The sequence below is a fragment of the Triturus cristatus genome, chromosome 7, assembly GCF_964204655.1.
Source record: "Triturus cristatus chromosome 7, aTriCri1.1, whole genome shotgun sequence".
NCBI lineage: Eukaryota > Metazoa > Chordata > Amphibia > Caudata > Salamandridae > Triturus > Triturus cristatus.
Window position 1 is genome coordinate 1610492216 of NC_140590.1, and position 16624 is coordinate 1610508839.

Here is a 16624-nt window from a genome sequence, read left to right on the forward strand (position 1 = left end):
AGATCTGTTATCATCTCACACTAGTTCGAGCTTTAACCTGAATTGCTAATAATGGTCATACTGATAAGGGGTTGATGTGCTCATTCAATAATAGCATATTACCTGGTAATATCTGATTGTTTCTGAATACGTGTGGGCTGTTATCTGACATCTAACATAAAGGGCTATGTGGATAACTGACTCAGCCAATAATCTGGCATGTCTTTGCTTGATATTGGAACCAACTGCCTTCCCCTTTGCAATTCACTACTAACCACCTCTTCAAAACATAACATTAAAACAAGTCTGTCTCACCGACCAACTTGGTTGGGTCAACAAAAATTCACAAGCCTTTACATTTGTTCTCACATAATCCTTAAATGTATCTATTCCAGATGACACTTCTATTTGGCCCATAGACTTTAGGAATTAGATGGCTATGATGTAAAGTACATGTCAATCTTAGCTAGTCATCTTAATCAACAGACAATGGAGACTTTGGAGTATCAAACGTGTGCCTCCAGCTTAGCTTCGCTGAAGCCACAATGTAATAGCCTCTCCCATTCTCTGGGCTTCCTTCTGTGTTTTTGTCATCTTCCAGTTCTTATTTTCTAGTAAACACTCTCACCAAGGAACTATCTAGCAGTTTCTTATGGTGTACAACTGCACCTGTCGCCGTCGGCCACATCTCGGAGCATTTCCGGTACAGTAGAGCTCAACTCAACTAACCTAGTATATACACATAATTTGACAAACATGCAGCTAACCCTAACCCGCTGCGGCGGTCAGTATAAAACTGCAAATCTGTATCCCTCATACACTCCTTAACACTTCCATGCTGAAGCACTTCATCAAACTTGTCAAATTTCATCCTTAAATATTCTCCAAGATTAGCACACCACTTACCTTAATTTCTTGCAGATAATAGTCGCTGCCTCCATCGAGATCTAAAGACTGCGAGTCACTGAATCTGTGAGGAGAGTATTAAGGGGAGTGGTGCAAAGCAGTTCAGGTTGATGGCCATGCACATTCAAGCACGGGTGACTTGGTTCCAATGCCTGTAAGCAGAACATAGGGTGGTGCAACATGGACATGTAAATAGGAGACAATGTTGCTGTCTGTTTGTTTTATTCTTTACACTATGTTTCCTTCCCTTGATGGAACACTGCTGCTCCTGAAAGAGTGCAATGGAAATTTTACATGCCATAAAGAGCGTACACTCTGAAGCATTCTAGAGTGTGTCAGTTACTGATGGCTCTTTGTGCTGCATGTTGGTGATGTTGTTCACTTCTGCCTATATTTTTGCTGGATGTAAATCTCTGCACTTTACTACTGCTAATCAGTGATACATTGCCTGTGCCCCCTCTTTCAATATGGAGAAACTGACCTACCCTTATTGGCATAATTAATTTACCTGTAGGGCCCTAGTATATGGTACAAAGTGTACCATAGGCCTGTGAGTTAAATGTCACCAGTGGACTGCAGCACCCATTGTGCCACCCACTTCAGTAACAGAGAAAACATGATTGCAGGCCCACCCTTTGTAGCCTGACTGGTCCAGTCTACAACTGCAAATTCGACATGTAAAAAAAAACATATTTGACAAGACAAAACCTTCCTTTTAAATATGTATGTCACTCATGGAGAAGGGCACATGGTATTTAAAAGTAGGTCATGTAAGAATGTGTTAACCGTTTCCTTACAGTGTTGGTGTTTACATAGAACACTGGGGATACACTTGAAAGCAAGGGAAATGGAATGCCAAAACAATTCTTGTGTATCTACTGTCTAGTTGCTGGAAAACCTTGGTTTGTTCTACCAGCCTTCTATCTCAGGGTTTTTTGGGAGTACATTGACCCCCCCAAACCAGACTTTAGTTATATATGCGGGAGGACACTAGGGTTACCATAGTAAACTACCTACACACACCGCCAGCCCACAGAGCCTATGTTTCTTGTGGCTGAAGACTTTTGCCATCTTCAAAATGTCCAAAGTGGGTTGAGTTTGCCCCGGAAACCTTTATCCTGTTGCTTAGGGCATGACCAGGAGTTAATCCCACCCACTAGCTTGTGCCAGGCATAAAAGTGGCATCTCCAGGCATCCACTTCAAAACTCTCCTGGTCCTGAGGAAGATTAGAAGAGGACTGAACTGATGTCTGTGACCAGAGAAGAGCCCTGAAGGACTGAACCTCCTCATTCATGTACCCAGGACAAAGAAGTGCACTCTATTGGTCATAAGGCTGACCTCCTGTTACAGCTACAGGGGCACAACAAAGACGCCATCCCGATCGGTCGTGGTACCAGACAGGGGTGTCCTCTCTCGCCCCTCCTTTTTGCGCTCGCAATAGAGCCTTTGGCTGCTACCCTACGGAGCGTATTGACAGGCGGCATTCCCATGGGTGACGCGACCCATCAGGTTTCCTTATATGCGGATGACCTCCTGGTATTCATCAAAGATGTGGCACACATCCCAGGGGACCTGGAGCGAGTCCTGACTGACTTCGCCAAGCTCTCCGGACTGCGTGTGAACGCGGCTAAGTCGTCCCTTAATGCGTTCCGAGCTGATACTCCGGATCCGGAGTACTGCTTGGGGGGCGTGACAATCAAGTGGCAACCAGACACCTTCCGTTACTTGGGCATCCAAATATATCGGCAACCATCTGACCTAGTAGAGGGCAATTTGGGTAGGGCGGTAACGGCGATCAGAGCCCAGATGCGGTTCTGGGGTACCCTTCCTCTCGCGGTCACGGGGTGCATCGCTCTAATCAAAATGGTGATTCTGCCCAGACTCCTATACTATTTTGCTAACCTGCCAATTTATATACCGGCATCCTTCTTTACAGCACTGGAGCGCTCGTTCCGAGATTTTGTGTGGGGTGGTGCGCGCCACAGGGTCGCACTATCCAAGTTATACCTCCCCACCGGTCAGGGGGGCCTTGCGATGCCGTGCTTTGCGCATTATTATCTAGCTGCGCAACTGCAATGGGTGGCCAGGTGGCTGGCAGACAGAGAACGAGACGACACGGCGACCGCGGAGCCTCCTATCCCCTTGGCTGATATCACTGGGTTGTTCCACCCGACCGCAAAGGTGGTTAAGCCGGGGCCCCTCCTCGTCAGAGTGGCCTATAAATGCTACCGCCGTACTCTTTATCTAACCCGGCAATATGTCCCTTATGCCCCTGCCATACCGATAGAGGGCTCCCCTAGTGGGCAGAGGGTGCTGCGCTCAACTGAGCTCGCGGATTGGCATGCGGCGGATATTCACACATTGGGGGACCTCTACCGAGATGGTGCTCTTATCCCATTCGCCTTACTGGCGGAGGAGACAGGGTTACCAACTGGCCAATTTCTCCGTCACTGCTCACTGATATCGACTCTGGCGAGTCGGTGGGGAGATCTCACGGAGGAGCCAGAGCAGCACCTCACGATACAATATCTATATGTCATGGGGCGGGGGAGACATATGATACGCTGCTTCGCAGCTTCCCTGCGCACACAAACGGCGACCGACTTATCCCCGCTACGCCGTAAATGGGAGGCGGACCTGGCCCGCCCCATAACCGACAAGGAATGGAGCAGAGCGTTGCAGGGTCCAACGCGGATCCCCAGAAACATGCGATTTCGCCAAATCCAATACTTTATTCTACATAGAGCATATCTCACACCCGACTCTATAAATCGGTATTTCCATCGAGCAGACGCAGGCTGTCCACGCTGCGGGGTGCTGGACGCTGGACTGGTTCACATGCTGTGGAGCTGTCCCGCGCTGGGATTGTACTGGCGGGTGGTGTATGGAGCATTAAGTACATGCGCGGGTCGGCTGGCACCGCTGGAGTGGCCAGTCTGCCTATTGCACCTGTTTCGTAGAGCTCCATCCATGAAGGTCGCCTCTCGTTTTTTCGACCTGGGACTGGTGGTTGCGAAGCGATTGCTTTCTAAACGCTGGAAGGCAGCGGAACCCCCCCCCCGAGCGCGAGTTTGGCGGAGTTCAATGCTGGTGTGGGCAGGGGCCGAGGGCTCGGCCATCTTGAGGGAGGAAACACTAGGTCTCAGGCGAACACCAATAGCGAACCAGTGGAACACACTCTTGCAGATCCTGACACTCCTAGATGGGGACACCCTGAGACCCAGCGAGGTGCAAGCTGAGGATACTCTTGCTGAAGGGGAGGGGGGCGGCGGTCAGACTGGGAATCAGACATGAAAAGCGCCGCTAAGGCTTTAGCTGTCTAGGCGAGGTACTGGGGAACAGAGATGCTATCAATAGAGCTGTCTGCACAAGGGGGCGCGGGGTGGGTGGGGGGGGGTCGGGTCGGGGGACGGAACATGGGGATGTTACAGTGAAGGCCGAAATTGCTGCTATTGTTTTGTTGGGGCACTAATTGTTCTGCCCCCCCCCTTTTTCTTGTTGGTTAATGAGCTGTTTAGAAGAATACTATACTCATGACTCGAGATGTACCATTGGACTTATTACAATCATTAGCCATCAGATTGCTCAGTTGTACCATGTACTTTATTTGTATTCATAAAATGTCAATAAACAGATTTCATAATAATAATACAGGGGCACAACAAGCTACAAGAGGCCTTTGCCTGTAACTGCCCAACTGACCACCGCCAACTGGACTTGGACTGGCTCCAGCTGTTTGGCCTCAGCTTGACATCCTGTGAGTCTCTAAGAGCCTGCCCATAGGTTCTGAGTGAATTTATCAGAGTACTCCTGTGGTGAATTGGGACTTAAAAAACGTACGTCAGAAAGTAAAATCTTTGACCAGGACCAACCTGGTTGGTGTATCTGACCCACACTCTACCAAGGTCAGTGTCAAATTGCGCCAAGGTCCTGGTCTACCGTGACCATTAACTATCATTAGCACTTTGTGACTTTGTACTTCTTAGCACTTTTTCTTATTAAAATGAAAAAAAGTCTTCACTCTGGATCCCCGGATTGAATTTTTTTGTCATTTTGTTATTTTGTTTATAAAATTTTAATTTACATTTCTAATTTGGTTTTGGATGTTTCTTGTGTTGCATTTCATGTGTATTACTGTTTTGGTACTGCATTATATTTTACACATACCCTCAGTTAAACCTCTCTGCACTGTACCATAGCTACCAGGGGGTTGAGCTCAGGTTAATTTAGTGACTTTGAGAGATCACCCTAACAAGAGTTGTGACTATTCCTAGAGGTGGCTAGTTGCCCTCCACACTTAATCATTCAATTTCTTCAATTTTTGTTGTGTCTCCCAAACCGATCTAGTGACAGATGTATGGTAGGGACTTGAAAGTAGGAATAAAGATGTTCTGACGAAAGCCACTGACCAGATATGATTTTACTGCTTGGCTGAAACATATTGATGAGAATAGGATGAAGGGATGATTAGATCCCCATAAATCCACTTTGTTTTTTAATTTTGTCAGAAGAACCCAAATAAAATGTAAGGGTGGTTCCTCTACACATTTTTAGATTTTGCTTTCTGCTTAATTCCCTACCTGTGATATCAAGAGCTTACCTTAAATGGTGAGCCAATGCTAGAGAGATACTCCCTAAATAAGATAAGACCCAATGAAGAAGAATGCCCCAAGTAAATGGATTCCTTCTTTATCTGAGATCCTGAAGTGAGTCTTTAGAGCAGTGGTCTTCAAACGTTTTAATGCAGTTCCCCCTGTGTATAAAACACATCTTTAGGATCCCCCCGCCCCCCACCCAATCATATTTAAACATTACAGTTAAATTTGGTTTACTCATTTAAAAAAGCAATCAAATTCACGATTGTTAACATACTATTCTGGTCAGCCAGGCCTTACTAAGAAGTAAAAATATCCAAGTAATAAGGTGTAAAAGAGTGATTTTTTTAAAAATCAGAAACGGAGGGGGTGAAGGTCGAGGATTATTTGAAATCCTTTCCTCTTTGACGCCTACTCCCAATCAGAATATGAATGTGAAAGGATGCTAGTGATGGCCCATTACAGAGTGGATTACTGCCCCTATTTTATTCACTGAAAACAAAACACTGTTGTCAGGGTGATGCCTCTCTTGGCCAGTGCCTGCCACCCCCCTCAGATCAATTAAGCCCCCCCCCCCCTCAGTTTGAAGACCTCTGCTCTCCAGAGGGTTCAATATACTTTTTGTGTTTTATAAAATCCGAAGGATGTTATGACAGGAACTGTTTCCTCTCTTTTCTCTAAAAAGCAAAGAATTTCCCCTAAATTGAATAGGCACATACTCCCCTTAATACTCTGACATTTGTTGACACGGATAATCCCGACCTGGTATACAAGGAATCCCTTTCTTTGGAGAGGCATTTGACTTTGTTCCTTTTGAAGAGTCCAGACCCTTCCACATAACATATTCATATACCAGATCATACATACTTTTTATATGTATCTTTTTATTCTTGAAGAGTGGCCGCTCCAAGGGCAAAAAACAGCTGGGCTTCAGGGTGTATTTGACTATCCGTATATATGGACGTATGCCCGTGCGTATCCTATTTGCAACATTCTATGTTACTGAAGAGTGACCAATCAGCTACATGAACCAAGTCTTGCCATAGTGAACTGAAAGAAGCTCTCAGGCAATATGGTTTGAGAGACGTGATTACCTAAACTAATGTGGGCTGCAAGAGCCTTAGCCATGAGGACACTAGGTACTCCTACAGATGTGAGCTCCATCGCTATGGACCAGCAATCATCACATAACTAGGTATCTGCCACCATGAATGCCGCTATCCAACGCAGAGGGTTGGTGGCTATATGTTGGACCAGATGTAGTGCCTACTTCTGTCCACTTTCCTGATCCAACGCCCTATGTCACCATCCTCATCCAGGGCCTCTTTACTCCAACCAGAAGAGGGGGCAAGTGGATAAACCTCCACTGGGCTAATCTGTCAGGAGCACAGCAATGCTTAGTGCTATCCAGCAGGTTGGCTCAGCATTCTGAATATTGAAAGTCATGCCTTCGAATCCCAGCACGGTAGACTCAGGGCCTTTATTTAGATTGTGGCGGACGCGTTACTCCGTCACAAACGTGACAGATATCCCGTAAGCCAAAATATAAATCCTGTAATATCCTGTAGGATTGATATTTCGGCAGATGGAATATCCGTCACCACTGTGACGGAGTAACCAGTCTACCAAAATCTAAATTAGGCCCTCAGTCTTCCTTCATTCAGAGGAAGGTAAATTAAGTACCATAAATTAGGTATTAGTAGCACCTGCCATTTACAGTGCTTAGTAACTGCAAAGTTGTGACATTTAGCATAATGCGTCTACATAACGTTGATATTAAGTTGTTTTTGTTATCCTGTCCTACTCTACATACAATGGAACCTGCCTCACCTTGGAGAGTTCCCTATGAAGAAGGATCCCCTGGGGAACACCCCTGTGAGTATGCCACAGGAGCTGATGTGCCCTTCTGCGTTCTCCTGCAGCCTCTAATCTTTAACAGCAGAAATACATCCAGTTGAAATGCTGTCTCTTCAGGCTGTTTACAGGTAGTTCAAGCCATTTATCTAGACAATCACTTTAATACTTCATACATACTGACAGCCAGACACACCCACGCTGACACGTGATATCTCTGCACTTATCCCGACCCCTTCTAGGCTGTGTACAGGCTGTGAATAAGAATACACGGCACTCTCACCAAAGGTTTACTGTAAAAGAGAAAAACATTCTGCTCAATCGGTATTTAGTGGTAAACCAAGAACAGAAAGGTTTAAAATCTTGCAGTGATATCAATCTCACTGCATAAAAGTGCCTGTAAGTCCCTTAAAATCTTCCTTGCTCTTACCCTTCTAATGCATGTCCCCACTTGTGACCTTTTACATTATGCATTCCATAATTCACATTCACACCATAAAAGTGGAACTTATGGAATATGCACTCTGAGGATCTGCCATATGGTGGCGCTCACAGAGCTCAGATGTTAGACCAGAATATAAAAAGAACTCTTTACAACGCCTGGCATTCCCAGCCCCACATCACATCCTAGTCTAGGCTTCTGCACCATCTTTGTGATGCATCATAGTCCTTGCTGTCTTTTCTGTCTCCAAAGCCTTCCCTAATCACGTCCTGGTCCTGGTCATGATCTATTCTCTGCCTTGATTGCTGGATCCTATGGCATATCTGACCCATTCAAACCTGCCTTCTGGACCTTTCACTCTCTTGTCTCCAATGTTTTACTATGTTCCAAGCTTTCCTGTATTGTACCTTCTGCTTTTGCTGGTCTTCCCCTTTAAATACTCACGTCACCCTTCTCTTTATTGATGGTTCCTTGATTCCTTACACCTGGCTCTCTCCCCACACCTGCGATCCTCCTCTCCAGGGCTTCTAGCTTTTTCTGCCTTGTGAACACAGAGTGCTGTGGCTTGCAACTGACTTTGTTGTTATGTCTCCACTTGCTCTGTCGCAACTCTGCTGCTGCTTGCCTTTTGATTCTATTTCTATCTCTTGTTTTTGTGCCTTCCTGTTTCTGTGATAGTCATTGTTTTTAGCCTTGTCTACACTCTGCCAGATCCGTCTCGTTACATGTAAACTCCTTGCCTTATGTTCGGTGCATTCCAGCCGTGATCCTAACCTTTATTCCAGTCTTGCTTTTTCCTGAGCCCAGTTCCTGTTTTTGTGCTCCTTCTACTATTTAACCCGTTCCGTGCTCATGACGGAACCACTCCGTCATGAGCCACGGGTGCGCTGTGCTCATGACGGAGTGGTTCCATCATGCTGCAGCCGTTGGCGGCCGCTCCGCCCACGCGGCGCTAATTCCCCTCCTGTGCGGGCGATTAGCGCAGTGGGCGGAGTCGTGACGGAACCACTCCGTCATGAGCACAGCTCACCCGTGACTCATGACGGAGTGGTTCCGTCACGAGCACGGCGGCACCGCAACTGCCCCCAAACCCCCCCAGCGCCGCAGCGGAATTCCTGCCGCGGCGAAGGGGTTAACTTTGCCCTCTTGTCTGTTTATATTAGAATCTTGATTGTGTTTGCTACCAAGGGTGCCAGTTAGATGCCGAGGCTTGTGCCTCTGTGCTATGTTTTCAGAGTAGTTGCTGGGTGTCTCTCCAACTCTGTGAGATGAATCTGCTCCTTGCTTTTTTGTAAGATATTTTCACTTCACAGAGAGGTCACTATCCAAAGAGCACAGAAACTATCATTTATGATAGCTTGTCTGTTTTATCCCTTGTACCTCCTACAACCCTACTAGTTGTAGTGCTTGTATTATCTTATAGTTTTCCTTTACAGACTGTTTCCTGATCACAGCCTGTCCTGCCTACCCCAGTTCTCAGGTTCTGCCCTTCCTTCTTTTCCAGCATTCATGTACTTTTGTATATGATTCATATATGTTTTACCCCTTCTTTAGACATCCTTTTCCTCTACAGATAGCACACACTCCCTATAATCCAATCTTGTCCCGAACTAACCCTGCTAGTCCCCCGACACTTCCAGGCTTCACTATAAACTGCACACTGTTCTGCTATTGAGACCCACCATTGAGTTCACCTCCTCTAGAAAACAGCACTCATCTACATTTCAGGATGCAATATGCACACTTCTAGCCCTCTTGAAGGAATCTACACTTATCTTCCTCACAGGGACATGAAGCCTCATATAAATGATCTAATACAATACACTGTGTTTGAATCTGCACCGCTCCAGCCATTTCCTCCTAACCCTATTACCTTTACTGCTCTAACCCTATTGACCTGCTGATCAGATCCTAGAGGTTGATTATCCACAATATAGTGTTGCACCACTAAGTGAGATACAAGCATCTTGAGAAAGACAATGCCCTTTATAGGGCTCCTTGCTACTTTCTTGTCCACCTCCACCTCTTTTTGGTTCCTCTGTTTCCTTCTCTCCTATCCAAACACTTCTACTTTGTAGGGTGAGATAAAGTGGTACAGAAATAATAAACATAACCTGACACTTAGAACCTACACACTGGTCCGCCATGTACCTTTTCCATTCCTGTCTCTTGTACTTCAGTGCCAATGAACCTTTGGTGAGCAAGCACTTTGCAAAACATACTAACATAACATTAGTATTGCTAACTCAGCCTATGGAGTCCACACATTTAGGTTATAGTTTGTTCTTGAACATTATTGAAGCGTTACAACTTCAGCCTTTCTTCCTTTTTCACCCCTCACTCAAGGAAAAACAATATTTTTGCAAACATCAATTCAGTAACGACTTCTAAAGGTCAACCATTGGCAACAATCTGGAACTTTGGACGTGCCATTCACGACAGCTGGCCTTTGCTTAGATAGTGCCCTTGTGAAACCAAATTTGGTGCTCCCTCCTATTCATCCTCTTTAATTGTCTGCGTGTCAAAAATTGGGGATCTAGGGGGATAAAAATAATGTGCGCTTCGAAAAGAAAAACAGACAAAATGCAGATGTGGGCGCCAGCAGCTTTTGGAAACAGTTTTCAAATGTTTTGAAACACTCTTATTTGGACATAGGTCGGAGGGAGACTGCTGCAGGCAGCTCTTGTGCCCCTCTGGAGATCAGCGTGCTGGATGTAGGCCCAGCTCACACGTGCTAAGGGCCGGCCTTGCCATTTACTTTAATTGGAGACAGCTCTAGTGCAAGAGTTTTCAGAACCACTGGCAAAATAATGTTTTAAAACTCACTTTTCCTAGGCAGACATAACATTCATTTAACTTAATATTGTATCCTAATACTTACCTATGGAACAGCCAACCCTGATACAATGAAAATAGCTTTTGGAGCTTTTGTACTGTAAAGGACAAGTTTAACATTAAAGTTTTACATGTCCTACTTTGAAATTTCATGCACCTTGCCTTATTGGCAATAAGGCCTACTTAGGAGTGACCTATTAATATTTAAATGGAAGGTTTAGGCCTGTCAACATAGGTTATTTTGACAGGTCACATTTGCAGTTAAAACCTACACAGTCAGGGTAACATTGGCAGGCCTGCAGTTATGTTTACATTGTCACTGTAGTGGCAGGCACGGTGGGTGTCCCGTGGTCCACTTGTGATATTAAACTTACAGACCCTGGGTACACCTTGGTACCATATACTGTGGACTTATAGGTAAGTTAAATATGCCAATCAGGTGTATACCAATGTGACAATGTTGAAAGTAGCAGCACATGCGCTTTACCACTGATTAGTAGGGGTAAAGTGCACAGAGTTCCAAGGTTAGCTAAAATAGGGTTTAGTAAAAAGGAAAAAAAATCCAGGCTGACTTTCAGAAAGGGAAAATTCCAACACCTGTTGTATCTGCACCTGCAAACCAATAATGCGTTCATACTTTAAATCTATGTGGTCACTTAATACCATAGCTATAGTGATCCCTAAACGTCTAATATCAAAGCATAAACATATATCCTATGATTACACATTGTACAAAAATGCACCAATGTCTATGTGTGGATTAGAAGGAATAGTCCTTAGCCCGATGTCACTGACATAATGAAATGCTTCTGTCATGATACCTATGAAAATAAACATTCTACGTCAGGACCCAGAGGCAAGTACTATTTAAAACTTAATTACTACTTATGACATCACATTAATGATCTTACATTTTGATTCTCCTGACTAACTAGAAATCTTGCAAATATCTTCCATTTTAACACTGCCAAAAAAGCTTTGAAGTCCTGTGGCATCTTGAAGTGAGTTCCAAATTTAAATGTGTCTGTACCTGCCTGCTGAATTATCCATTTGATCTATCTCACCAAAGAAGGTAGTGCAACTCATGAAAATGTTTTTATAAGTGAGATCAAGTGTTCAGGCAATTCTCAGAGGTGACATCTCTAGGCATTGCTTTGAGGAACAAGACCACACAAAGTTTTAGTTTTCCTGGAAAACTTGTAAAAACCTCCATCTTAGTGCCTGCCTTCGTTCTCTTGGAGGTGTTGAATAAAACCCCTATTAGGCAAACATTCTACCATCCAAGTCCAGTGACTTGGCATACAAAACCCTCTGGCAAGAGATCATCCATAAGCGCTTTAAAAACTTACCTGATCCTTCTTCCCTGAAAGAACATGTTGGAAGTGGGGGTTCTTATCGCTCACCGCCGCCACCAAATGCTGGAGGCGGGAGTCCCTGTCCCACACCGCTGTCACCAGGTGTGAGATCCGGACCCCTTGTTTCAACATTTAGGCTAAGTAAGGACACCGTCTGAGATAGCCCTGCTCACCTCCTTAGTAGCTTGGCACGAGCAGCCAGGCTTATCTCTGAGGCACGAGTGTACAGTATGTGCAACCACACTCACAGCGACCCAATGATGTCACCACAAATAGACTCCACACGAGTTTGTATAAATCGAGTATAATCTTTATATAAGAAGATATACGATATGACCACACGATAGAAAACCAACATATTATAATGGGTATTATTCCATCCGGTGGATTGATAGGTTCTAATTCCAACCACCGCTTCTAACCAACAGTTAAACTTACTTCTAACCGTTTCCAAAAGGTTAGGCAGGTCGTATTGCTAGAATCACACACATTGCAAAAGAAAAGAAATACTGCAATGCGTAACAATATACTCCTGTACTGTGCAAGAGAGAAACAATGCACTACATAGCGCCACAATCATGTAATTTGCAATAGAAGGACTAATGCAATGCATATTACTACCAGCATGCCCTGTGCAAGGGAGAAACAAAGCAATGCATCACGCTAAAATCATGTACTCTGCAAGGAGAACCAATGCAATGCGCCACGTTATAATTATGTACTGTGCAATGAAGGAACAATGCAATGGGCCATGCTACAATCATGTAATCTGCAAGGGAAAAATAATGCAGTGCGTAGCGCACCAAGCATGTAGGTCACCAGCCACAAATATAGTCAGGAGTCATACAACAGTTCGATGGTTCGTTAGCAGCAATAAGGCAAAGTGTAATACGACAGTCTAGGTGCTTCGTTAACAGTTGCCCCCAACACAGATCAATGCTGACACAAAAGTACCGCTTCTCACTCCGGCCCCAGTACTGCCTCTCCTTGGGCCAGCACGGGCCTCGATCTGAGCCAAAGCAAAAGGCTCACGCAACTGACAGAAGCGAGAGGCTGAGAGAGTGTCCCTCCGAGCTCGCACCCAACCCCAGGTGGTGATCCACGTTACCTGAGGGGGCGCGACCCCACTCTCCTCTCCTTCTTCAGCGGCTGGGGCCTTGATCCAGCACTCCGTCGATGGGCACGGCGAGCTCGGGCCGGCAGCTCAGCTCCTTCGGGGCTGCCGGTCAGGGCGTCTACAGTATAACTCAGAGGGCCCGATGACCTGGCCCTCCTTCCGGCGGTCTCAGTGGACACCGAGACACGCACTCAGCACTGTGGAGACTCACTTCGATTTTGGTGCACACACTACCCAGGCAGTCCTCATCAGCACCTCGGGTTGCACCTCAACACGCACTCCGCGCGTCCAAAACTGCCTCTTCTCTGGTGCACACGATGACCAGCTGCTCCTCACCAACCCCTCGGCTTGCACCATGACACGCACTCTGCGCATCTGAGACTCACTTCTACCGGTGCACACGATGACAAGGCGCTCTTCACCAACGCCTCGGCTTGCACCACGACACGCACTCTGCGTGTCCGAGTCTCACCTCTTCTCCCTGGGTACACGATGACCAGGCGCTCTTCACCAATGCCTCCGCTTGCACCACGACACACACTTTGCGTGTCCGAGACTCACTTCTTCTACCGGTGCACACGATGACAAGGTGCTCTTCACCAACGCCTCGGCTTGCACCACGACACGCACTCTGCGCTACCGGGTCTCACCTCTCGACCCGTGCACACAACAACCAGGCGCTCTTCACCAACGCCTCCGCTTGCACCACGACACGCACTCGGCGCGTTCGAGACTCATTTCTTCTCCCGGTGCACACAACAACCAGGCGCTCTTCACCAACTCCTCCGCTTGCACCACAACTCCAGGGTGCCCAAGATCACAAGGCACAACTTCCGAGGGTCTCAAGTTGCAAAAGCACGCGCACACATCGTTCCGTGGGACTTCTCCGGAAACTTTTATGTTCCTGTGTTTCCAAACAGAGAACCAGCTCACCTCGGGCCCTTGGGGTTTAAGACACAGCACAAACCATAGTCTTCTTCAAGCAGGGGGACCCAGCGCACACAGCACAGTCCCAACATCCTCTTCCTTGGTTATAACAGCAAACTGCAGAACAGCCCCAGATCATGAAGCAAGGGTCAGTTCTTCCCCAGCAGTCTCTTCAGTTGTTTCTTCCTTAGCAGAGGTTCCTCTTGACCACGAAATGGGTCCAAGTCTTTTCAGTCTCAATCCATTTCTATTCTACCGTTAAGAGGCCTCAGCTCTCATAGTTATACCCCTAAATGTCTTTGAAGTTCGTATGTGCTCAGGGGTCACTGACCCCTGCCCAAATCAGTTCTGGGTGTCTCCCTCCCAGTGTCACCTTTCTCCCTTTGATACTGGGGGTCTGGATCCTTAATCAGTCAGCAGGAAATGGGTCAATTGGTTTATAGCACCAGCCCAGGCCTTTTCACCTCCCGGGATTCTCTTCCCCCTAATCTCCAGATGCAGGGCAGCCTGGTGCCATCTCAACCCCCTCCCTGGGTCAAGACCTCTCCCAGCTCCTCGCACCTCTCAGATCCAGACAGTCAATCCACATTCAGCAGGGACACACAGAAATGCTTAAAGCACAAAACTCAGCCACTTTCTAAAAGAGTGGTTTCTGAACATACAGTGACAAAACCACTTTCATAGAAAGATGTGTTATGACACTGTGAGTTCATACATACTAAACTTCACCTCTCCATTTTAAACTGACAGGAAACTAGGCTAACAAAACACAATACCCAGCCTCCCCCATTCTGTCTTTAGGGCAGAATGGCCTTTCACCAGTGAAAACGAAATAGAGTGCTTTTCACTGTCAGAACATAACACACACCTCAGTACATGCTCTGCCTTTTACTTACACAGCACCCTGTCCAGGAATTACCCAGGACCTACCACAGGGATGCCCATTGTGTACGCAAAAGGGAAAGTCAGGCCATCAAGTGGTTGCACTTGTCAGGACAACATGCTAACTTAGCACACTCCGCGCAGGCCCTACACTGAAGGCCTGAGTTCCCTTCTCTGTGCCCCTTTGCATTACTAGCCCTTGCACACACAGTGCACAACACTAGGGACTTTACTAGTAAGGCAAACATATCAATCATGGCCAACCAATTACCATCACACTTTACACAGGGAACACTTGTACTTTGACACTGATCAGCAGTGGCAAAGTAACCAAAGCATTGACATTGGCAACTCTATGTCAGGAAAACGATCTAGGGGGAAAGCAAAATGTTTTAGGGAACTTTAGCCATAAAGGCCAAGTCCTACACAACCCCCTCCCAGCCAAAAGCCAGGGTAGACCAATCATAACCTTGATGGACTTCACGGCTTTGGGTGATAGAACCACGACGCAGGGACTCCCTCCTGTTCCACGCATTCCTGACCCCAGGGGGTCTTCTTGATCACTACTCCCTGAGCCAACAATGCTGTTCCATGGATCCCTTCCGGCCAGGGGCACCCCTCCAGGGGTGCTGGTCCCACGCCAACCCCACCCTGGAGTGGTACCCTAGGAAGGCCCATCGGTCAGGATACTACCTCCAGCCATCCTGCCCTCTAGGTTAACACTGGGTCAACCTTGCTCATTCCTGGGGGACCCAACCCTACTGGCTGTTCCCTGTCCCCTTGGTGTCCCCGCCGGGATCACAACCCTCACTTAATCTTCCATTTAGTCTTCTGGGCCTGCCACTTAGGAATGGCACCCACAAACTTCAGGACTGCAGGAGCTCTGACTACAGACTCCCCACGCCCTCCTGACGCTAGGTGTCCTTCCTCAAACCTCTGGCAAGTAGGCACTAGGCCTCCACCCAGGGGCTCTCCCACGGTCCCCCCAATTTCCTGGGTGGTGCTCCTGATCCCTGGGGGGGCTGCTTACTCTTCCTCCCCCTCTCCTGAGACAAGGGGCTATCCAAAAACCCCTCCTCACTACTCTGGGATCTCCCTGCCCAACGTCGCCCTTTCATCCCTCTCTGGGGCCTTTTCAGGCCCCTGGACCCATGACCAGAGGTCCGGTTCTCATGCAGGCTCCTGGGAATCAAGGAGCCCCCAACTTAACCCGGGGTGGCGCAATACTGAAAAATAATTTCTGAGCCGAGGCTCCCCTGGGGCCAAATTGGACAACCCCTCCAAATCATTTACCATGCTAACCACTACCCAATCTTCCAGTGCACACTTGTACTCATCCACACTTGGCACTGGCTGCGTGCTGCCACCATTCGAACTGGACTCTGCTTGTTTATCCTTAATGGCCAGTTCCCTCATGCTTAACTCATGAGCGAAGAGAAGCCGTTTTACGTTTTAACACCTCCAACTCATGCAGTCTGAACCTTTGGTTTTCCTCCAACTCCTCTGGTGAAAAACTCCTCCCTGAATGGCTACTACCAGCCCCTGAGGCTGGTCCCTCCACTGGCAAATCCCGTGGACCAAATCCATTCCCTGGGTCATCCTCATCCACATCAACATCACCCGTCTCCTGAGCCACTTTGGCTTCCCACCAGGCCCTCAAGGCCACTTGCAGCTCCTCCTTCTTGGCGCTACCCTTCATGGGACATCACAAAGCTCTGCAGAATTTCCTCA